Genomic DNA, 26334 nt, shown 5'->3' on the forward strand with positions numbered 1-26334 from the left:
TACAATATCAAACAAAATATCCGAAATCCTTCAATAAAACCTTCAAAACTTTCACAAACCTTTCAACTTGCTTGTACCATGCAACAGGTTTTTCTCTCAGTTTCAGGAAATCATTTGTAAAAGCTGGATGTCTGGCCTTGTCCGTGGAACATGTACATATCCTCCTCCAGGCACCTCTCTCACAGGAAGCATTTTCACCCTTGATCTTTCTTCCTCTTCTTTAAACACTTGATACATTGGCATAACCATTTTCATTGCCTCCTCCTTTTTAGCCCATCTGCCTTCCCATTTTTCCAATTCACCCCATTTTCTGAGTCTGTGCTATAATTCTTTGATCTGTAATCTCTTCCTTGAAGGCTTTATGTTTTCAAGGTCCTTATCACTAAAATCTAATTAGTACTTTTTTGTAGTGACTTTACATTGTGTATGTCAATTTAGTTAATTTATCATGGGTATTTCCAGCTCATCGAGTAATGTCCTGACATACAAATACAATTCATTATCTTGGTAGTTATCTTGGTAGTCTAGCAGGTCTAATAGTACCCAGGATCAATTTTTCCAATTCCACTTTAAGTTTGGCTACATTGAGGTATTTTTCAACTTGATTTCTTGAAATTGTAGTTGCCTGAGCATCAGTATTTTTGTCATATGTAGATGGAGCTGTTTCCCTATTCCAATCGTCAAGTTCTTGTTGTGTAGGATCTATCTGTCCTTTGGGTGTATCCACTTGCAATCCTCCACTTGGTCCCTCAAAACAAGGGGTAGTAGGAAATTCAGGACCTTTTGTACCTAACTGTAGAGTTCTCCCTGTCATAACTTGTGTTATCTGCTTGGGATTTCTATATTTCTTTTAACTAAATCTGAAATTGGGGTTGGTCTTAATTGACTCTTTGATATATTCGGGTGAACTGAATTTGCACTTGGTTCTAATCCCATTCTCAGAGTTTGGAATTAACGGTGTTGGATTTGACTGACTCACACTCTGGTTTGTAGGAATGGCATCTGGTCCACTCATCCCAGTGGGGATGGTCAAAGAATGTATATGCCATCCTATTCCCAGATTGATAAAGTGGTACTGCAGGTCCTATTGTTTAAGTATGGGCGAAATTTGCGAATTCGCGTTACGCGAATTCGCGGGAAATCAAATTCGCAATCCGCAAAATTCGCGAATTCTTGCGAATTTGCAGATCTTTGTTTTTTGTGTCTTTGTGGGGTTTTTTGCGTGTTTTCGGGGCTTTTTGTGTGTTCGCGGGCCGCTTGCATGGCGAAGTTACCCATGCGGTCGTGTATGATTACAGCACCCTCTGGTTCACCACTGCCACCCTCTGGTTCATCACTGCCACCCTCTGGATCACCACTGCCACCCTCTAGTTCACCCCTGCCACCCTCTGGTTCACCACTGCCACCCTCTGGTTCAGGACTGCCACTCTCTGGTTCACCCCTCCCACCCTCTGGTTCAGCACTGTCACCCTCTGGTTCACCACTGCCACCCTCTGGTTCACGACTGCCACCCTTTGGTTCATCACAGCACCCTCTGGTTCACCACTGCCACCCGCTGGTTAACCACTGTCACCCTCTGGTTCAGCACTGCCACCCTCTGGTTCACCACTACTACCCTCTGGTTCACCCCTGCCACCCTCTGGTTCACCACTGCCACCCCCTGGTTCATCACAGCACCCTCTGGTTCACCCCTACCACCCTCTGGTTCAGCACTGTCACCCTCTGGATCACCACTGCCACTCTCTGGTTCACAACTGCCACCCTCTGGTTCATCACAGCACCTCTGGTTAACCACTGTCACCCTCTGGTTCAGCACTGCCACCCTCTGGTTCACCACTGCCACTCTCTAGTTCACCACTGCCACCATCTGGTTCACCCATGCTACCCTCTGGTTCACCACTGCCACCCTTTGGTTCACCCCTGCCACCATCTGGTTCATCACTGCCCCCCTCTGGTTTACCCCTGCCACCCTCTGGTTCAGCACTGCCACTCTCTGGTTCAGCACTGTCACCCTCTGGTTCACCCCTGCCACCCTCTGGTTCATCACTGTCACCCTCTAGTTCATCACTGCCACCGTCTGGTTCACCACTGCCACCCTCTACCGAGACCTTTTGTGCTGCAGCGGCAGCACAAAAAATGCACCATGGTGCTGGGTATTAACAATGTGACGCATCTGAGAGATGCGTCACGTTGTAAAGCCCTGTGCCATCAGGAGGCGTTCCGGCGCAGGGGAGGGCGTTCCTGCGCAGGAACGCCTTCTAAAAGTGGCTGAGTGAAATCTACAAGATTTCACTCAGTCACCTTTAGGCCAATGGTGCGTCAAAACCCTGCGCCTGCTTGAAGCAGGCGCAAGGCTTGATGCAGCATTGGGGAGATAGGGCCCCCCAGAGCATTGCTGGAGCTGCGTCGCAAGCGCGACACAGCTCCAGCAATTCGCTGCTTTTACGGCATAGATGCGTGAAGCATCTGTGCCATTTTTGCCACATGGTGCGCCGCATTGTAAATGCGGCGCACCATGGGTGGCGGAGCTGCAGCGCACAATAACTGGCGCATCCCTGGTGATGCACCAGTTATTGTAAATCTGCCCCTATACATTTAGCTAACGAGGGAGGACATACTGATTAGACAGTAGAAAGTACTCCAGTTGAGTAGAGGTATTGCACAAAAAGTTGGCATCTTTGTGGACAAACACGCAGGGCGGGATTCATTCTGCCCCCTGTTAGACTCGTTTTTTGTGCCCTTCTGCCCTCTGTCAGACTCGTTTTCCCTTGTTTTTCTGCCCTTCTGTCCTCTGTTAGACTGGCTTTTTGTTCCCTTCTGCCCTCTGTTAGACTCGTTTTCCCTTGTTTTTCTGCCCTTCTGCCCTTTGTTAGTCTCTTTTTGTGCCTTTCTGCCCTCTGCATCACCACATCATCACTCAGCGCTACCCCAGCATCACTCAGCACCACCACATTATCACTCAGCACCACCACATTATCACTCACCACGACCACAGCACCACTCAGCACCACCACAGCATCACTCAGCACCACCACGGCACTACTCAGCACCACCACAGCACCACTCAGTGCCACCACAGCATCACTCAGCACCACCACAACATCACTCAGCACCACCACATTATCACTCAGCACCACCACAGCACCACTCAGCACCACCACCGCATCACTCAGCACCACCACAGCATCACTCAGCACCACCACAGCACCACTTAGCACCACCACAGCATCACTCAGCACCACCACAGCACCACTCAGCACCACCACAGTGACCCCTCTTTGCCTCTGCCCTGAGTGGTTCGCTCCCTTGTCTCACTGACGAGACACGGTATCGTAGAAGCTGCGCTCATTTGCATTCAACTGTGCCATTGTTTTTTAGCCGCTATTTCATTTGTATTTGCCTCGCTTGCCTGTAGCATTCCTGCACTGTAGTTTGCTTTCTGCGCATTAGCCCCCGGCGCCCTGATCTGCTCCCCCCTCCATTTTGTCCCTGTTGTTGGTGTTGTTGTGCTTCCCGAGCCCGCCCCGCCTCCCAGCTGAGCCGCCCTCCCACTAGCTATTTACGGCGCCCTCAGACCTCATAGCGCTGTGACCCCTCTTCGCCTCTGCCCTGAGTGGTTCGCTCCCTTGTCTCTCTGACGAGACACAGTATCGTAGAAGCTGCGCTCATTTGCATTCAACTGTGCCATTGTTTTTTAGCCGCTATTTCATTTGTATTTGCCTCGCTTGCCTGTAGCATTCCTGCACTGTAGTTTGCTTTCTGCGCATTAGCCCCCGGCGCCCTGATCTGCTCCCCCCTCCATTTTGTCCCTGTTGTTGGTGTTGTTGTGCTTCCCGAGCCCGCCCCGCCTCCCAGCTGAGCCGCCCTCGCCCCTCCACTATCCATATATGACAGGAGTTCCCACGCGCAGCGTCCACGCGCAGCGATCGCGCCCAATCAGCGCCGAAGGTGCGCCAAAGGTAAGCCCGTCTACGCCCGTCCGCGCCTGGACCGCGCCCAGCGCCATACCCCCTGGCCCTCGCGCTGCGCTGCCCTCCCGCATCACCTACGATGCCGCCACCCTCCTAGCCCTTAACCCCGGTCGCGCCCCCAACTGCGTCCAAGCCGCTCCTGGACACACTCATGGACCTTTCTCCTGCTACTCCTGCAAATTCAGCGGCACCTACTGCATCTCCGCCACAACCACACCACAGATTCCCCACCCCAACCACCTACAATGCATCCTTCTCAACACCAGCTCGGTCCACAGACACGCCATTGACCTATGGAATCTACTAGACACCATCTCTCCAGACGTCGCCTTCCTAACAGAAACATGGATGAACGCTTCCTCCGCCCCAGACATCACCATTGCCATCCCTGAAGACTATAAGATCACACGCAAGGACCGTACCGGCCACACAGGAGGAGGAATCGCTATCGTCCATAAGAAATCAATCCGCATCTCAACCAGCTCTGACGCCAACCTCGCCAACTCCGAACACCTTCACTTCCAAATACACATCGACCCCAAGACCACACTCAGAGGCACCCTCCTCTACAGACCACCAGGACCACGCGCTAAATTCAGTGAAGACATCACGGACTTCATCACTCCACACGCGCTCCCCTCCAAAGACTACATCCTTCTGGGAGACCTCAACTTTCACCTTGAAAAGATCAACGACCGCAACACCACCACCCTCTTGGACAACCTCGCCAACCTCGGACTTAAACAACTAGTCACTTCACCCACCCACATCGCAGGTCACACACTCGACCCCATCTTCACCTCCAGCAATCATGTCTCCTTCAGCCACACTACGGATCTCCTCTGGACTGACCACAGCTGCGTTCACTTCACCTACAACAAGCCAAAACCCACCAACCACCTCCAACCAACTCTGCAAAGAAACTGGAACAGATTCACCACCGACCAGATCTCCGCATCGCTCCTTCTAAACACCCCAGCCCACTCTTCTAACCCAAACCAAGCCGCCGCCAACCTCACCCTATGGTTATCCAACACCGCCGACACCTTAGCACCACTGAAAAAACGTCAAAGCAAACCTGGCAGCAAGAAGGCCTCATGGTTCAACGATGATCTTAAGAAGTCCAAGAAACTCTGCCGCTCCCTTGAAAAGGCCTGGAAAAAAGACCCAACCACTAGCACCAAGGACGCCTTCAAAAACGCCTCCCGCACTCACCACCAACTTATCCGAAAGGCCAAGAAAACAGCATTCAAGGATCGACTTGACAACAACGCCCACAACAGCAAGGAACTCTTTAACATCGTCAAGGAATTTTCCAACCCCTCGGCCAACTCCAACGACATCACCCCCTCTCAAGCCCTCTGCGACTCCCTAGCCTCATTCTTCCACAACAAGATTGCAGACATCCACAACAGCTTCGACAACCAACCCGGAGACCAACCCACCCAACCATTTGCTGAACATTCTCCCCCCGTGAACACCCTTAACGACTGGAACCCAATCTCCACTGAGGACACAATCCGCCTGATGAATTCCATCCACTCAGGATCACCCACAGACCCATGTCCTCATCACATCTTCAACAAAGCAGACTCCGTCATAGCACCGCACCTCCGAGACGTCATCAACTGCTCCTTCAACTCCACCACCTTCCCGGAAGACTGGAAACACGCTGAACTCACCGCCCTTCTGAAAAAACCCACAGCGGACCCCACCGAACTCAAAAATTACCGCCCCATTTCGCTCCTTCCATTCCCGGCCAAAGTCATCGAGAAAGCTGTCAACAACCAGCTCGCCGCTTTCCTCGAAGCCAACAAATCCCTCGACTCCTCACAATCTGGCTTCCGAGCAAAACACAGCACTGAGACCGCCCTCATCGCAGCAACAGACGACATTCGAACTCTACTGGACAATGGAGACACAGTCGCCCTCATCCTCCTCGACCTCTCTGCAGCATTCGACACAGTCTGCCACAGCACCCTGTTACAACGCCTCAATAACATCGGAATACAAGGAAAAGCACTTGAATGGATCACCTCGTTCCTCACCGGAAGAACCCAGAGAGTCCGCCTCCCACCATTCAAGTCCGAGGCCACTGAAGTCATCTGTGGCGTACCACAAGGATCTTCACTCAGCCCCACCCTTTTCAACGTATACATGAGCCCCCTCGTGGCCATCGCCCGTCAACACAACCTCAACATCATCTCTTACGCGGATGACACTCAACTAATCCTTTCTCTCACCAATGACCCCAGCACCACAAAACTAACCTACACGAAGGAATGAAAGAAGTTGCCGAATGGATGAAACAAAGCCGTCTGAAACTGAACTCAGACAAAACAGAAGTCCTCATCTTAGGTACATCCCCCTCTGCATGGGACGACTCTTGGTGGCCGGAAGCCCTTGGAAAAGCACCCATCCCGACAGACCACGCACGGAACCTAGGCGTCATCCTGGATTCTTCACTCTCAATGAACAGACAAGTCAGCGCCGTATCCTCATCCTGCTTCAACATTCTTCGCATGCTCAGAAAAACATTTCGCTGGATCCCCACCGAAACAAGGAAAACAGTCACCCATGCTCTAGTCACAAGCCGACTGGACTACGGAAACACCCTCTACGCAGGTACTACCGCTAAACTCCAGAAGAAACTCCAACGAATCCAAAACGCCTCAGCCAGGATCATATTAGACATCCCGCGCAACGAACACATCTCTGGTCACCTGAAAAACCTCCACTGGCTACCCGTCAATAAGAGAATCACTTTCCGACTGCTAACCCACGCACACAAATCACTCTACGACATCGGACCAGAATGCCTCAACTCACGACTGTCCTTCTACACCCCCTCCCGCCAACTACGTTCTTCCAGCCAAGCCCTCGCCACTGTACCTCGCATCAACAAGACCACCATGGGAGGCAGATCCTTCTCATACCTGGCTGCTAAAACATGGAACTCACTCCCCGCTTACCTTCGCCTCACCCAGAACCACCTAGCATTCAGAAAGCAACTTAAAACGTGGATATTTGACAAGTAATCCTCCTCCCCTTTCTAAGCGCCTTGAGACCCTCTGGGTAGGTAGTGCGCCATATAAATTCTCTGACTTGACTTGACTTGACTTGACTCAGTGCCACCACAGCATCACTCAGCGCCCCCACATTATCACTCAGCATCACCACAACACCACTCAGCACGACCACAGCATCACTCAGCACCACCACAGCATCACTCAGCACCACCACAGCACCAATCAGCACCACCACAGCACCACTCAGCGGCACCACAGCATCACCCAGCACCACCACAGCATCACTCAGCACCACCACATTATCACTCAGCACCACCACAGCACCACTCAGCACCACTACAGCATCACTCACCACCACCACAGCATCACTCAGCACCACCACAACACCACCCCAGCATCACCCAGCACCATCCCAGTATCACTCAGCACCACCACAGCACCACTCAGCATCACCACAGCACCACTCAGCACCACCACAGCCCCACTCAACGCCACCCCAGCATCAATCTGCGCAACCATTCAACAACAACTGGTTCAAATATGTTCTCTCAATGTTTCAAACTTTATTACAAATGTCACAAAAAGATGTTACTATTTCACTTCTGTTCTTGGATTTTCGTCACAATAAAATAAACTGAACATAATCTTCACAAAAGGTATTTACAAAAGTTTAAGCTATTGCCATTATAAATTAAAATAACTTTTATTTAAGTATTAATCATTTAAAAAATTAAAAGCCATTGTAATTTGTAATATCAATACAGCTAAGTCACGTAAATACAAAACAGGTGTCACATTTGCGAAAGTTATAACTATTGGCATTGTAAATGACAAAGCTATTAATTTAGCTATTTTCAAAACCAACACATAAATAAAAAAAATTGTCATTTACAAGACCAATAGCTCAAACTTTCCTAATGCGAGACCTATTGCATTGCAAATGCTTGTTTTTATATCTGTCAGTGCTTCCTGTTGAGGTTTAATTTTCACGACAGGCGCCTCATTGCCTACTTGTAACTATTCTCTGACCCTGCTTCAAGGGTCAGACAATAGTTGCAAGTAGGCAACGAGGCGCCAGGAAGCACTTACAGGCTTACAGCAGCAGGTGCCCAAGTTGAAGTTAATTTCTTTGTAACCCTTTTGTAAAAGGTTACAAAAAAATTAGCTTCAACTTTTGCACCTGCTGCTGTAACCCTGTAAGTGCTTGGCTGAAAATGCGTCCCCGCTGATTCGCGGATTTTACCGCAAATTCGCGAGATTCGCGGATCGCGACATCGCGGAAAATCCGCAAATTCCGCGAGCGGAACAAATTTTCAGCCCATGCTTACTATTGTTACTGTACCTGAAAGGGCATCAGGAGCAGTCAGTGTCATTTGATTGTTAGGTTCTGCTCCTCTTAGTGTATCTATTCCCAATAGGAAAGGATTTTGTGGATTGGGATTTGTGGGCATAGTAAGTGCATTGGTACTATTCCAGTAAAGGCATCCGGCATGCTCTGAGGTTGATCCTCAATAAACGGAGGGGGACGGTTTACGAATAATTCATTTAATAATTTGTCATCTCTTTCATTCTCACTCTTCTCAGTCAGTACCAATGTTTGGCAGTCCTCAAGATGTTTTTTCTTTTCTTTACATTTCTCTCATTCACCCTTCTCTACAACTAATACAGGATACATTAGTGTTCCTTCCAGAATATCTGTTCTCCAAGCTTTCTATTGTGCATTCATTCTAGCCTCAACATACTTATTTAAGGTGTTCTTTTACCTTCCCTGATATTTCAGTTTGTCATTCTGATGGTCAACTAGCTCCCATTTTCCAGAGCTTCAAATTGCATAGGTCTTGGAGGTGGTTTAATATCATATAGCTGTCTCTTCAAATTTTCATGAATTAAAATGTTAAAAGTTCTGTATTGTGGAAAAGCTAAAGGTCTGTCTTTTTCTGTATATTTTATCCGATTTTCTAACCATGCACATGCATGATAACCTCTCTTATGGGTCATATGCAAAGCTGGGGTATCCTCAGGTGGTAGCCGTACCCCTTCTCTAGTGGGTACAGGCACATCTCCCTGTATTAGAGTTTTTATATTTTTTATTTTTCAAGATTTTCATTTTCCCTCAACGAATATTTGTTTTTTCTTTTTCAAATATCTCTCACAACAGCTCTAGAATAAACTTCCTTGTTTTCATTCAGCCAACCACCTCTACTTCCCTCAAGTGATACAAGTTCCACCTCATGAGCTATTCTTTCAACGGGGATGACAAGAAAACTAATAGGCTTTACAAGGTCTATCATTAAAATGTAAAAAATTGTTATGATAATAACCAAATTCACTGAGGGTATATGCACATCTGACAGTTCTATGACATAGTAATGAGAACAATAAAATTGTGATACACAAATATCCAGAAAACAAGTATCAGGAACCAAAATATTGTTTTTACATCTTTTGTATGGAACTACAAAAATATTGAAGCAAAAATGTTGTTGACTAGAACATCATCAAGAAAGAGATAAGCATTATATTTAGTGTAATTTAGAAATAAAGTTTAAAATAGTGATAGAATTTAAAATAAATAAAAATAATATGTTAAAAAAATTGTAAATCCCATATTATTTAAAGTATCAATAGAAATAAATGACATTGAATAATAAACATATATTCATATTACCTACTGGCGGTCGCCAGTAGGTAGTTATAGTTAGGATTATTTTCAATAGGGAAATCGCAACATTCTATTGTGAATAACTTTGGCGCCGGTTGAGGAATCTGCCTGAAAATTTCCTCAAATTTGCCTTTCGGCGCTCCGGTCCTTCCCTGAAAGTTTGGGGGGGATTTGTCAAGCGGGGGCCGAGAAAAAAGGGAGGTCTCAAAACGTGTTTTTCCCGTGTTAATTTCCATAGGGCGGTCGACCTCACTTTTAGCCCTTTTTGCCAAGTTTTGTGGAATGGATTTCCACGAAACTTGGCAAAATTGTAGGGACTGGTAGCCCGATGTGCCTTTACTATGTCTCAAGATATGTGCTCCAGTGGATTTTGAGTAATTTAGGTTCAAAAAATTTATATATCTATAAGCGCGCCCCGGTACGCGCACCGGGGCGCTAACCAGCGCTCTACGCGAGTTCGCGCGCGGAAAGCTGATTGGCTCTCAGGTGACTTTCAACATTCCAAACAGTCCGGAGCGGCCGCCATCTTGTGTCTCGGTAGGATAGAGACACAAGAGGTGGCAAAAACAAAGGGGGAAATGACCATAAGGGGGCAGAGTAGACCCCCCTGACCCTCTAGGTTTGATGTGGGGGCTATAAAAGGGCCCCGCTGGAAAAAAACATTTTTTTTTTCGATTTGCGCGGGGGGAGCGCCCGGTACGCGCCCCGGGGAGCGTACCATGGGGAAAAAAAGAATGACAGAGTTTTTTTAAAAATGTAGCCTTTTTTTATAAATTGGAGGTAGTTCTAAAAAGAACTGTTTTTTTTCTTCTCTTTGTTGTTTTATATTTTTTTAATGTTTTTTGAACATTTTGTACTTTTTTTGGCTTTTATGAACTATTTTATATTTTTTTTGTTATTTTTATGGGGAGAAACAAAAAACAGGGAATTGTAAACGGCTCAACTGGAGCAAAAAAAATCAGGAAAAAATTATTGTTTTTTGGGGCAATTGTGGTTGTCACCAGCACGGTTGATGAGCTTTATGCTTTGCTCACCATAGGTGATGGTCTTACCACAAAATATACAAGAGATCTTGTATTCCCCAAACTGTGGTTGTATGTTTGGGACATCTCCCTTGTCTCTGGTCCTGATGTTGTGGGTTGCTTTCGTTTGGAGGTGCTGGGTGAAGATTGGGGAGGGTTGCTGGCCAGTTCTCTCACCTCTGCCGCAGCATAGTTGTTGGGATACCTGCGCTGCATGTGCCGAATCATGGTGTTATTGCCAAATGAGTATTTCTTATTAGGGTTCCCCCTTGAAAGTTCAATGCCACAGATTTGGCAAGTCACCTTTGGCGCATTCACTTTCTTCTTGCCCTCTGGGATGGAAAAAACTCCCATACAATTTGCTGCTTTGGCCTATATGGAGTATTGTCTTCTGGTAGGAATGTCCGTCTCCCCTCCTCCTTCTCCTCCTCCTCTTCTTCATCTCCACCACTGTGGTGTTGTGGTGGTCGTCTTGGTGGTGGTGGTGCAGATGCTCCAGCTGCTGCTGCTACTGTAGCCATTTTAAAGTACAAAATATTAGTCACAGATCTCCAAACAGGTCTTCCTCAGTCAAAGGACAAAGTCAGAATAAGGAAAAAAGGTGGGGGCTTTCATCATTTGGAAAAAAAACTGTCCTGAACCAAAGAAAAGTGTTATTTTCAGGTCACATGACCCGGGCTTTCATCATTTGGAAACCGAAACTGTTCTGCACCAATAAAAAGTGTTATTTTCAGGCCCCGGGGCGCGTCGCGTAAGCGCGTCGGATGCTTACGCTGCGCGATCGTATTCGCTCGAGTGTTTCCAGGTGCGCTTATCACGCCGTGCGTATCACGCGGACGCGGCTACGCGATACGTCACGATGATGTTTTCGTTCGCAGCAATAGCGCTAACGGGACACTCACCGGTGCGCGCCCCGGGGCGCGCCGGAAAACTGCGCTTTCCGGTGCGCTCATCGGGGCGCGCACCGGGAGCGCTCCAGGGTAAAAAAAAAATAGTAATATATAAATATACAATATAGGATTCATTATAAAAAATATTACATTTCATAGGTTTGAGGCCCTATATATAGTTAGGAATTAGCATTTAAAAAACCTATGAAATTCACTAAAAAAACATAGGTTTCACACCAGTTATAGTTAGGAATTAGTATTTAAAAAAACAATTAAATTCACTGAAAAAAACATAGGTTTCACACCAGTTATAGTTAGCTGGAAATTTTACTGACATAAAACCATTGAAATTCCAACGTTATAGTTAGTTGGACTCACTATAACAAGCGCGCCTGCAATGCACATCACTCATGACATCGTCAGTGACATCACTCATGTCATCACTTATGACACCATCCTTGTGACAGAGTGACGGACCTCCTTTTAGTGTAATGTAACCCTTGAATTACATATTCAAAAATAGAAACTAATATTTTCAAAAAAATGGAGATACCCATACCAGTAACAACAACCAATTCAGTAATTCCACCGTCTATATACACATCCACTCATTCACCAACTGAAGGACCGGGTTTTAGAACCCAGCGGCGTCAGGGAGAACGCCTGATACCTTCGAGTTCCCCTGTCTTGGCAAACAGAGACACGGGATACTTCTTGATGACGTCAAAGACCAAAGTTTATTGGCTGCAACCAGGAACAGAGATCTACGAAGCACGCACGGGTGGTTCGCTAGAGACTGCACAATTTCAATGAGCAGAGCATGGTCTTTTATGCCAAAAATCAAGCCTCAGGCAACATTTCAAATTAGCATTTGGTGCATACAAACTGACCAATGACAGTGTAACATTTTAAAAGTAGCGTATGACGACAATCTCAGACAATCCCATCTTCCGTTGCCAGCCCACCAGAAATGACCAAGCAAATTCCAAGTTTCCTGTTCGATCAGGCCGGACAAACCCATCATAAAACCTTCGACCCAAATCAATGATTATGTTGTAAAAGGAAAGGCAGAAACAGATTGGAAATGAGATAGAAAGGTGGGAGCAGTGTACCATAAACTCGGGCACATCCTGCTCTTTGATCTTTATCAGACCAGCTGCTGAACAAGGAACTGGCTCAGCGAGGTCGGCCTCGGGCAAGGAGTCAGTTCGGCCAGGTCACCCAGAAGTCAGCTAAGGCATACGTGTCTCAAGGACTCGTTCGGCCACAGTCATCGGGCCTATGTTAGGGCAACCATACAAAATGGCTGCCGTATACAAAATGGAACCCGAAGGTTCAAACTAAATCCTCGAATACGGAGTGTTCTCCTATATCAATTCATACCAAAACACTCAGACACGCTACACTCGCCATTTGCGGTCTGCTGACACCAAAATCGTCCATTTCCGACGACCTTTAACGAACGGGTTCGGAACCGGCGAACCACATTCACAAACCACGGAACTACACAACAGTTCTATATAGTCACTCATACATATACTCACTCATCATATGTAGTGATACATCTATACATCCTTTTATACACCGACAGTCATCCAAAAGTTACTCACACACATACTCACACATGCAAATAAACTATTGAACATCCATTTATTTGCATATACAACTATACACACACTACCTCCTTACTTCTAAGGAAACTTACACATACTTACTCTCCTAAACAATCACTGATAGAAACACAGACTTATTTAAACAGGAACTCTTACAATCTCTTACTCTCACATATACTCACTTATATACATCAAAACTCACATACACTAGATTAAAATATATGTCGTTACTAATAAAGACAATAGTGAGACAGTCATTCACTCACTAACACACACATATACGCACTCATCCACCCATACAGTCCTGCACATCTACTGTCTTCAAAACACATACAAACAGTGAGTCAGTCACCAACCCATGCAGCTACTTATACACAAAGTGAAACACTAATACATATATTTCAATATTTAAAAGTTACTCGCTAATATATGTATTCAATAAAATACACTTAATAAGGCAGTTAACCAATCATTTATTTTTTTTAAAACATCCATTTACACACTTATTTAACCATTTATTCTTCCATCAACCTTTACAAATACATATATAAAACATATACATTTTTCAGAAAGACACACATTCACTGGCTGGTGTCATCAGTGATGTCATGAGTGATGTCACTGACGATGTCATGAGTGATGTAATATGTGACGTCATCAGCAGTGCATTGCAGGCGCGCTTGTTATAGTGAGTCCAACTAACTATAACGTTGGAATTTCAATGGTTTTATGTCTGTAAAATTTCCAGCTAACTATAACTGGTGTGAAACCTATGGTTTTTTTTGTGAATTTAATAGGTTTTTTACATACTAATTCCTAACTATAACTTGTGTGAAACCTATGTTTTTTTTTAGTGAATATATATATATATATAAAATATGTATATATATATATATATTCACTGAAAAAACCATAGGTTATAGACCATATATAGTTAGGAATTAGCATTTACAAAACCTTATTTTACTCACACAAAACCATTGAAATTCGCATATATAGTTAGTTGCACTAACTATATATCGCGCACCCGCAATCCACTGCTGATGATGTCACATATTACATCATTCATGACATGGTCAGTGACATCACTGATGACATCACTGATGACATCTCAAATGACATCACTGATGACATCACTGATGACAACATCCAGTGACTGTATGTTTCTGTAAAGTTAAAATATGTCTTACATATTGAAGAATGAGTGGATGTATAAGTGTCTGGATGAAGGATTTAGTAGGTGCATGACTGACTGTATGAGTGAGTGATTAAATGTGTCTCACTGAGTGCATGGGTTAGTGACTAAACTGTCACTAACTTGTGCATCATTATGTCTGTTGTTCTGTAAACTGCTGCATGTGTTGATCAGTAGCTATCTGAGTAACTATATGGGTTATTGATTGGTTGCCCAAGTATTTGTATGGGAGACTGAGTGTGTGTGTGGGTGGCTGGGAGGTGTATGACTCTGTGCATAGATGTGTGAGCAGTTGATTCACTAGATGTATGGGTTCAAAAGTGCATGTGGAAACAGCTGTATGGGCGGTTGACTGTGTGCATGAGTGTATTGGTGAGTGAATGGATATCTCAGTGCTACATGTCAAAGTAAGTACATATGTAAAACACAGTACATGTGAGAGTTGACATATATAAATAACTGTGCATAAGAGCCAGTGAATGTGTGAGTGGCTGTATGGATCATTGTGAACTTGTATCAGGGATTGTATAAGAGAGTAAATATGTGTTAGTATATGTTTGAATAAGTAAGGTGTGTATAACTGTATAGTTGAGGAAATGGAGGTGTGATTGATTCTTTGCATGACTGACTAGGTGTGTGAGTAACTCCATGGATGAGTAACAGTCTGTGAGTGTCTGTTTACACTGATTGTATCTAAGGTTATATTAGAGTCTGAAGAGGTTCATCGTATTATCACATTAATGATATCATCAGTGATGTGATCAGTAATGTCAAATGAGATGTCATCAGTGATGTCATCAGTGATGTCATTTGAGATGTCATCAGTGATGTCATTTGAGATGTCATCAGTGATGTCATCAGTGATGTCATTTGAGATGTCATCAGTGATGTCATCAGTGATGTCATTTGAGATGTCATCAGTGATGTCATCAGTGATGTCACTGACCATGTCATGAATGATGTAATATGTGACATGATCAGCAGTGGATTGCGGGTGCGCGATATATAGTTAGTGCAACTAACTATATATGCGAATTTTAATGGTTTTGTGTGAGTAAAATAAGGTTTTGTAAATGCTAATTCCTAACTATATATGGTCTATAACCTATGGTTTTTTTCAGTGAATTTTCAAGGTTTTGTAAATGCTAATTCCTAACTATATATGGTCTATAACCTATGGTTTTTTCAGTGAATTTCAATGGTTTTTTAATTGCAAATATCAAAAGCTGTAAAATGTATTCTTCTTTTAAAGGAAAAATATATTTTTTATGTATTTAATATAATTTTTTTATGTATATAATTTTTTTTCGCTACCGGTCCGCGCACCGGGTAGCTTCCCGTTAGCTCAATTTGGTGCCGCGACCCGATCCGCGCACCGGGAAACGTTCCGTTAGCGCAACTGCCGCATTCGAAAACAACATTGTGACGCGTCACGTAAGCGCGACGTATCGCGTTGCCGCGTAATGCGTCTTATGACGCGCCGCGTTAGCGCACTCGGAAGTGCTCCGGAGCGCGACCCGAGGCACGAAGCGCAGCACCCCGGAAGTGCTCCGGGCGCGGAGTGGGACGCGTAACGTAAGCGTAACAGGTCATGTGACCTGAAAATAACACTTTTCATTGGTTTAGAACATTTTTTTTTCCCAAATGATGAAAGCCCCCACCTTTTTTCCTCACTCTGACTTTCATCTGGGAGGAAGACCTGTTTCTGCTTGTTCAGTCATGGCATCTGTAGTAGCTGCAGCTGGTGGACCCCCACCACCACCACAACCACCTAGGAAGGAAGGACCACCTGCAAAGTTCCTTCCAAACCCAGAGGAAGAGGAAGAAGAAGAGGAAGAGGAGGTAGAGCCGAGGCAGTTCTTGCGTGAAGAGCCCCGACAATCCCACCGCTTAGACCATTTTATATGGCAATTTTTTTCTTACCCACGAGGGCAAAAAAAGGTCAATGCCCGGCTGGTGACATGCCTCATTGCGATGCAGTTCTGTCCCGAGGCACAGACAAAAAGTATAGTTTTGGAAACTATACTATGCACCGCCACATGCAGAGGTGGCATCCAATCAATTATAGTGTTGCTGAGGTGCGTCACCTCCAGGATAACCCACCAATATTATTTTACTGTTTCCCTTGGTTTTCTCCTTGTTACGCTTTCCGGAACGCTACCCGGTGCGCGGACCGGGCGCTAACCGTGCAAAAATTTGAAAAAAAAAGGCAGTTTTTTTTTACATATATGGGCCTCCTCAGCCACCCTCAGAAAACCTAGGGGGTAAGGATATGTCTCCCGTTCCCCCTTATATCCATTCCCAAAATTGTTTATCCTCCGTCTTGTGACTAAATTCGTCCGAAACACAAGATGGCGGACTCCCGTTACGCTACCGGTGAGCTACCCGGTTCGCGTACCGGGTAGCGCTTCCACCGCGAAAAATCGATTTTTTTTTAATGTTTTTGTCCCGCTGGGCCCTTTAATAGCCCCCACATCAATCCTAGGGGGTCAGGAGGGGTCTACCTTGCCCCCTTTCATTCATTTCCCCCTTCGTTTATTTCCACCTCTTGTCTCTCGATCCTACCGAGAGACAAGATGGTGGCCGCTCCGGACTGTTTAGAATGTTGACAGTCACCGGAGAGCCAATCCGCTTCTCCTCGCGAAGTTCCGTTACGCGTCTGGTACGCGAACCGGGGCGCTAATCGGGACGCTGTCACAGATATATATATATTTTTGAACGTTAATTTCTCAAAATCCACTGGAACACATATCTTGAGACCTAGCAAAGGCACATCGGGCAAACAGTCTCTACAATTTTTCCAAGTTTCATAGAAATCCATTCAGCCGTTCGAGCTAAAAGTGAGTCCAACCGCCCTATGGAAAACTCAATGTTAAAAACACGTTTTGGAACCCCCCTTTTTTCTTGGCCCCCGCTTGACGAAACCCCCCCAAACTTTCAGGGGACGCTCAGAAACAAAATGTGCCATTTTCCTGAAAATTTCAGCCAATTCCGTCCATCAACGCCAAAGTTATTTAACATAGAATTTTCAGAAATCCCTATAAAAAAAATCCTAACTATATATACCTACTGGCGACCGCCAGTAGGTAATATATATATATATATATATATATATATATATATATATATATATATATATATATATATATATATATATATATATATATATATATATATATATATATATATATATATATATATATATATATATATATATATATATATATATATATATATATATATATATAATTTCTATGGCAAAATGAAACCCCTCATTTTGTTCCTTTTCAAATAAAATGTATTAAGTGTTACCACTTTATTCCAATCAAGATGACTTCAGGTGTGCCATACTTTTGTCATAAGTACGACTGTTAGCGTTCTAGTTGTTCTTTAGAACACTCTGGGACATTCTGTCATTGGGCTATAGTTGGGCTACATCTGGCTGATATTTAGGCTACATTTGGGCTCTTTTGTCTCTGGTGGCCATCTTGGGAGACTGCATATCAGAATTATTTTCATGAAATATAAGAGGATTTGAGAAGTCACTCAAAATGTGCCCTCATTTTTCTTTCTTCAGCAATAATCATAATTTCTATGGCAAAATGAACCCCCTCATTTTGTTCCTTTGCAAATTAAATGTTTTAAGTGTTAACACTTTATTCCAATCAAGATGACTTCAGGTGTGCCATACGTTTGTCATAAGTAAGACTGTTAGCGCTCTAGTTGTTCTTTAGGACACTCTGGGACATTCTGTCATTGGGCTATAGTTGGGCTACATCTGGCTGATATTTGGGCTACATTTGGGTTTTTTGTCTCTGGTGGCCATCTTTGGGCTACATTGGGCTACATTGGGCTACATTTGGGCTCTAACATATATATAGCCCAATGTAGCCCAATATATATTTTTCAAAATTAATTTTTGGAAAAACCACTGGAGCATATATCTTGAGACATAGCAAAGGCACATCGGGGTACCAGTCCCTACAATTTTGCCAAGTTTGGTGGAAATCCATTCAGCCGTTCGGGCTAAAAGTGAGTCCAACCGCCCTATGGAAAACTCAATGTTAAAAACACGTTTTGGGACCCCCCTTTTTTCTCAACCCCCGCTTGACGAAACCCCCCCCAAACTTTCAGGGGACGCTCAGGAACGAAATGTGCCATTTTCCTGAAAATTTCAGCCAATTCCGTCCATCAACGCCAAAGTTATTCAACATAGAATTTTCAGAAATCCCTATTAAAAAAAATCCTAACTATATATACCTACTGGCGACCGCCAGTAGGTAATTCACTGAAAAAACCATAGGTTTCACACCAGTTATAGTTACCTGGAAATTTTACTGACATAAAACCATTGATATTCCCATGTTATAGTTAGTTGGACTCACTATAACTTGCGCGTGTAATGCACTGCTGATGACATCACATATTACATCACTCATGACATGGTCAGTGACATCACTCATGACATCACTGATGACACCATCCTTGTGACAGAGTGACTGACCTTTTTTCACTGTAAAGTAACCCTTGAAACACATATTCAAAAATATAAACTAACATTTACAAAAAAGTGGAGATACCTATACCAGTTACAACAACCAATTCAGTAATTCCACCATTTATATACACATCCACTCATTCACCAACAGTTCTATATAGTCATTCATACATATACTCACTTATCATATGTAGTGAGACACCTTTACATCTGTTAACACACCGACAGTCTTCCAAAAGTTGCTCACACACATACTCACACATGCAAATAAACTATTGAACATCCATTTTTTTGCATATACAGCTATACACACACTACCACCTTACTTCTAAGGAAACTTACACATACTTACTCTCTTAAACAATCACTTATAGAAACACATACTTATTAAAACAAGAACTCTTTCAATCTCTCACTCTCACATATACTCACTTATATACATCAATACTCACATATACTAGATTAAAACATATGTAGTTACTGATAAAGACACTAGTGAGACAGTCATTCACTTACTAACACATACATATACACACTCATTCACCCATACAGTCCGGCACATATGCTGTCTTCAAAACACATACAAACAGTGAGTCAGTCATTGATGCATCTATATGCTAAGTAACACCCCCAAAAAATCAAACAGACAATTATAAAGATACAAAAAAAACCATCTAATAACCCATATACACACACATGTAGGTACTCATCAACCCATGCAGCCACTTATACACAAAGTGAAACACTGATACATATATTTAAATATTTAAACATTACTCGCTAATATATGTATTCACTAAGATACACTTAATAAGTCAGTTATTCAATCAATTTTTTTTTTTAAAAACATCCATTTAGACACTTATTTAAACATTTATTCTTCCATCCACCTTTACATATACATATATAAAACATATTTATTTTTCAGAAAGACACACATTCACTGGATGGTGTCATCAGTGATGTCATGAGTGATGTCACTGACCATGTCATGAGTGATGTAATATGTGATGTCATCAGCAGTGCATTACACGCGCAAGTTATAGTGAGTCCAACTAACTATAACGTGGGAATTTCAATGGTTTTATGTCAGTAAAATTTCCAGATAACTATAACTGGTGTGAAACCTATGGTTTTTTCAGTGAATTAAATAGTTTTTTTTAATGCTAATTCATAACTATAACTGGTGTGAAACCTACGGTTTTTTCGGTGAATTTAATAGGTTTTTAAAATGCTAATTCCTAACTATAACTGGTGTGAAACCTATGGTTTTTTCAGTGAATATATATATATATGTTCTTTTTTTTATATATGCTTTTTTAATATAACAATTTGCATTGTAGAATGAGTGGAAATATAAAAGTAAATATTTTCATGGAGGATTTCGTAGCAGTGTAATTGACTGTTTACTTTAAAAATGTTTAATGTCTCACTATATATAGTGGATAGTGACAAAACTGTGTGAATATCTGTATCACTTTTATAGTTGTTGTGTAAACTAGTTCTCTAGTTGGTTACTAGGTATGTAAAAGTGTATTTTAATTATTGATTAGTTAACTGAGTATTTGTATGGTTGAGTGAATCTGTATGTGGTTCAGTGGGGGTGTGTGAGTGCCCAAAGATGTTTGAGTAGTTGATTCAGTAGAAATATGAATTTAAAATTACATTTTTTAACAGTTGTTTCCTTGACTGCATATTTTTATGAGTGTGCTGATGAGTAAATAAGTATACATAAGACTGAATGATTATGTAAGTCACTATATGCATAAGTGTATACTTGCATTAATGATTTTATAATACAGTAAGTCTATTTATGAAGTGGTGTTTTTCTAAGTGTGCATCTAAGTAAGTTGTAATAATGATTGAATAATACAGTAGTCTAACTTACTATCTAAAAAAATATATGAAGTAGTGTTTATGTAAGTATGTATTTAAGTAAGTATGTAAGAGTGAATAATTGTTAGCATAAGTGAGTAGAATAACTTCAAATGTGAATAGGTTGTATGTTGGTGTGTAATATCGATATAGGTGTATAACTATTTATGATAGTGTTCTATTGTTCATTGTCAGCATGTATAAGTGAATCTACAGGTAAGTGATTAGATGTGTGTATACATCTGGGAATTTCTAAGTAGCTTTTTGGATACTTGTATTGCTGTATCAATGAAGTTTAAAATTGAAAAGGTGTATGTGATTGTCACGTGGATGATGTCATCAGTGATGTCATCAGTGATGTCATTTGAGATGTCATCAGTGATGTCACTGACCATCTAATGAATGATATAATATGTGACGTCTTCAGCAGTGCATTGCGGGTGCGCGATATATATAGTTAGTACAACTAACTATATATGCGAATTTCATTGGTTTTGTATGTGTTAAATATCAATTTTCATGGTTTTGTAAATGCTAATTCCTAACTATATATGGTCTATAACCTATGGTTTTTTCAGTGAATTTGCAAGGTTTTTTAAATGCTAATTCCTAACTATATATGGGCTGAAACCTATGGTTTTTTCAGTGAATTTCAATGGTTTTGTAATAGCAAACATCTTTAGCTCTAAAATATATTCCTCTTTATAAAGAATACTATATTTTATATGTGTGTTATGCTATTTTTAAATGTATTATATTTATAATATATATTTTTTTAGTTTTTACCTTGGTACGCTCCCGGTGCGCGCACCGGAAAGCGCCCCGGGGAGCGCTCCTGGAAGCGCACTGGTACGCGCCATTGCCGCGACGTGATGCGTAAGCGCGACGAATCGCATAGCCGCGTGACACACATAAGCGCCCCGGAGCGCGACCCGGAGCGCGTAGCGTAAGTGCGTCGGATCATGTGACCTGAAAATAACACTTTTCATTGGTTCCTAATATTTTATTTTCCAAATGAGGAAAGCCCCCACCTTTTTTCCTCATTCTTACTTTCTTCTTTGAGAGAGCAAGAGCTATTTCTTTGTGAGAGACCCATAATGGCTACTCTACTTGCTGCTGCTGGTGCTCCAACACCACCACCACCACCACCACCAAAAGGACCACCACCACCTCTGCTTTTTGGTGGTGAGCAGGACGAAGAGGAGGAAGAGGAGCAGGAGGAGCAGGAGAGACAGTTCCTACCAGAGGAACCCCACCCATCTCGTGTAAAGGAGCACTACATTTGGCAATTCTTTAAGTTTCCTGCAGGACTGAAGAAAGTTAATGCCCCTAACGTAACATGTCTAATTTGCAGCAACATCCTTTCACGTGGCAATCCTGCAAAAAAATATAGTTTTGGCAACCACACCATGATTCGCCACATGGAGGGTGGCACCCAAATAATTTGGCCCAAGCACAGGTGAGAGCTATGGCTGAAAACCCACAGACCCCTCAGCCTAGCACCTCAAGTGCGGAATCATCTCTTGCAGCACCTGAAGGGCGTCAAATGGTGCCCAACATCCTAAGAAAATTCGCAAACTTCAAAATAGTTTGTATTTATTGTGGGGCTACTATTGCTTATGGTGAAAAAAGTATCACCTTAATTAACAGAGCAGAAGAAAACCACAAGTGCTCTCACGAACGAAAGCAATGATTCTTTATTGTTTTTTTTTGCTCCTTTTGAGCCATTTTCAAATCCTTCTGTTTTTTTCGAAGTACTAAAAAAACAAAAAATATATAAAATTGTTTTGAAAAACCAAAAAAAGTAAAAAATGTTCACAAAAAAATATATAAAACAACAAAAACAATTAAAAAAAGTTCTTTTCAGAACTACCTCCCATTTATATAAAATGACTTAAATTTTTAAACTCTGCCATTCTCTTTTCTCTTCGGTGCGCTCCCCGGTACGCGTACTGGGGCGCGCACCGAGAGCGCAACCAAAAAAAAAAGGAGTGAGCATAAGGGAAGGACACAGAGAGAGTAATGATAAAAGAAATACAGCTAGAGGGATGTTCTATACAAGTCTCTATCTAGGTTTTGTAAATGCAAATTCTATTAGCGAATAACGTTTTTATATGTTAATATCCTTCTGGTACCACCTGAGCAGCCATCTCATTTCTCAGTAGAACTGAGGCACAAGAGAGCACAAAACAAGAGTGGAAAACGCAAAAAGGGGCCCCTTACCCCCTAGCCCTTCTCAGGTTGTCCCTGAAGGACTCCCAAGGCCAAAAAAAAAGATTTTTTTTATTTTTTAATGAAATTGCTGGGTGCATGTACGGTACATACGCGGACCTGTACGCGTACCGTGCGTGCACCCCGTGATTTTTTCGTTTTTTTTTTTTCACCGGTAAGCGCTCCCCAAAAAATGTGGGAAATAAAATTACATAAAAACCACTGGACAGACTTTCACCAAATATAGAATAGACCCTACTACATACCAGTCCCTACCATTATCCCACATTTGATGGTATTCCATTGAGCCATTTGGGCTGTAGCCCTGTCTAAATATCCTGAGGTAAATTACATGACAAAAACACATATGAAAGTGTTAGAATTTTCAACCAATTAAAATGTTACTTTCATATCCTACTTTTTTTCATGACATTTGATTTGTTATGCACATGAATATAAATTAAAAATGAGAGGGAAAACACAGCCATTTTGACTACAACTACCTGAGATACATCTTTTAAAACATTTCCTCATTTATCTTCATCACCTTTCTATAAGGTAAGTTATACATTTGTGAAGGGGCACTTTAAGTTCATTTGTAAAAACGTTTTCTGACAGTTATTTAATGTCCCTCTGTTATAGTTATAGATTAAATTAGGCTTCTCTGTTATATTATAATTATATTAGGCTTCTTCACATACACTTTTTTATATTTCTACTTCCTACTACATCCCATTTATAAAAAAAGGCTACATCGTGTCAAAGAGTTGAGAAGATTGGAATCAAGGTTTATAATTAAATTCCAAACACTATACCCGTCAGGTCATAATGCAGATGAAGGGTTGGCAGTCCATCTTGGTTAAGAATGTGCTAGTGTTGTCCAGTTTTAAGAAAAACGCTGTTTACAATGTATTTATGGAAATAGATGAATCAATGATAAATTGTAAGGTTTTTATGTGAAAAAATATCACCACTAATTTTAATGGGTATACTCTCTCATTTTCAGATTATTCAAGATCTTTTGCATTCCTGAATGTAAAAACACGTTTTGAAAGCCAACAAGTAGTGTGAATGAAGACAATTTGCACAATAAGACATTTGAACATTAGCCCACTGGGGCGGAACTGCATTAATTGGTTGTGAAAACCCAATAACTAATCAGGTTTTTAAATCGATTGAAAATGTTATCCATATGACAATGATATACAAGCCCACTTGGGCGTGAATGCGGATAATGGGACCGTTGTACCTTGGTACATCAAGGAAACAATGTGAGAGGAATTTTGAAATAATGTTTTCACGGGCATTGTAAGGAGATAAGCCCACTGGGGCTAAATTGCTAATACTAATTGCCCGTGCTGAGTAATGTTGCAACTAAATCAACAGTGGATGGCTGACTAAGGAATGATGTTTAATTCCTAGTGATTGGGACAACGTAATATAAGCCCACTGGGGCTGGATGACTAATTTTGCAGAAGAACGGAATGAAATGTAATTCCGTGTTAAATGTATAAACGTGCAAATATATGAGATAAGCGCTTGCAAGTGGCATTTACAAATTATAAACTTAAATTATACGTAGATCACAATGTGGCAACGAAGTTTGTCAATAATAAGCAAGAACCGGCAATAAACAATGAATTGTGGGACTAGTAGTTCCTACTGACAAATGATCACGTAAAGTTTGGAGATTGAAGGTGTTTAATTTACAATTAACATCGGAATGCGAACGTGGGAGTTGTAAAGTATAAACTGTGATACAGAAAATTAATAGTATCGTTTATCATGAAGAAATGTTGAAACTTTGAGAGTCTGGTTTCACTTGTTATTTTAGTCACATGACAATGTTTCCTTTGCTTTTGTATATAACTTTATTGTTTAACACCACTCTTAACTCGTGAGCAAGCGGCTGCGGCTGGGAAACGCGTTGGGTGTGATCGCCAAATAAATTTCACTTAAAATGCAGTTTGGGCCTCGACTTGTTGTCTTTTAAAACTTATTGAGACGGCTTTTTGTTGGACTGTTTGGGGTAAGACGAAACCCCGTCGAGGCCCGCCATCAGAAGAAGGCGCGGGCTTATCTTCGTCAATCGGATGGTATGTATATATATATATATATATATATATATATATATATATATATATATATATATATATATATATGTATATATATATATATATATATATATATATATATATATATATATATATATATATATATATATATATATTACCTAGGTAGTTATAGGTAGGACCTATTTTCCATAGGAAATCTGTAACATTCTATATGGAATAACTTTGGCGCCGGTTGACAAATCTTCGCAAAATTTTCAAAACTGGTGGGGTGCTTCAGTCTGCTTCTATCCTGAAAGTCTTGGGGTGATTCGTGAAGCAGGGGCTGAGAAAAAAGGAGGGTCCCAAAACGTGTTTTCCCGATGCAATTTTCCATAGGAACCGTTCATCGCGGCGACAGCCTGTACGGCTGAATGGAATTACACCAAATTTGGCAAAGTTGTAGTCCTTGGTTCAGATTTGTGCCTTTTGCTTATATGGTGTAAATTTGTTCAGTAGTTCCTGAGAAAATGACAAAATAAAAGTACATATATATCTATGGCCTTGGTGGATCAGCGTGTCTTTCGTGGATTATAAGTGCACCGTCCTGATCACGCGCTGAATGCTGATTGGCTGTGAAGTTCAAAACAAGGGAGTGTTGGCAGCCATTTTGTGCCTCGGTAGAAGGGAGGATCTAGAAATTAGTGGAACAAGTGTTCAAAATGTATAAAGGGGGCAGGTAGGAAATATTTTTACCCTCTAGAGCTGTTCAGGGGGTTCCACAAGGATCCCTAGGGCCCTACAGATGTTTTATTTATTTTTTTAAACTGAGAAATGTGCGCTGGGTGCATGGATCCTTCTTAAAAAAAAGTAAAATGAAGCGCGGGCTACTGTGCTTGTTTATAAATTAGCTACGTGGGAAGGACCAATCCCGTGGTCTAAAATATTGCATTTGAAGCTGGGGCAGAGAAAAAAGGGGGGTCCCAAAACGTGTTTTTCCCATGCAATTTTCCATAGGAACGTTTATTGCGGCTACAGCCTGAACGGTTGAACAAAATTATACCAAATTTGGCAAAGAGGTAGTCCTCGATTCTGACTCGTGCCTTTTGCTTAAATGGTGTAAATACGTTCAGTAGTTTCTGAGAAGATTACAAGTAAAATTACATATATATCTATGGCTTCGGTGGATGGGCGTATCTTGCGCGCAAACGAAGCGCACCGTCCCGATCACGCGCTGAATGCTAATTGGCTGTCAAGTGGTTGTCAACATTCGAAACCAGGAAGTGTTGGCAGCCATTTTGTGCCTCAGTAGAAGCG

Source organism: Lissotriton vulgaris, chromosome 2_1, assembly GCF_964263255.1.
Source record: "Lissotriton vulgaris chromosome 2_1, aLisVul1.2, whole genome shotgun sequence".
NCBI classification, from domain to species: domain Eukaryota; kingdom Metazoa; phylum Chordata; class Amphibia; order Caudata; family Salamandridae; genus Lissotriton; species Lissotriton vulgaris.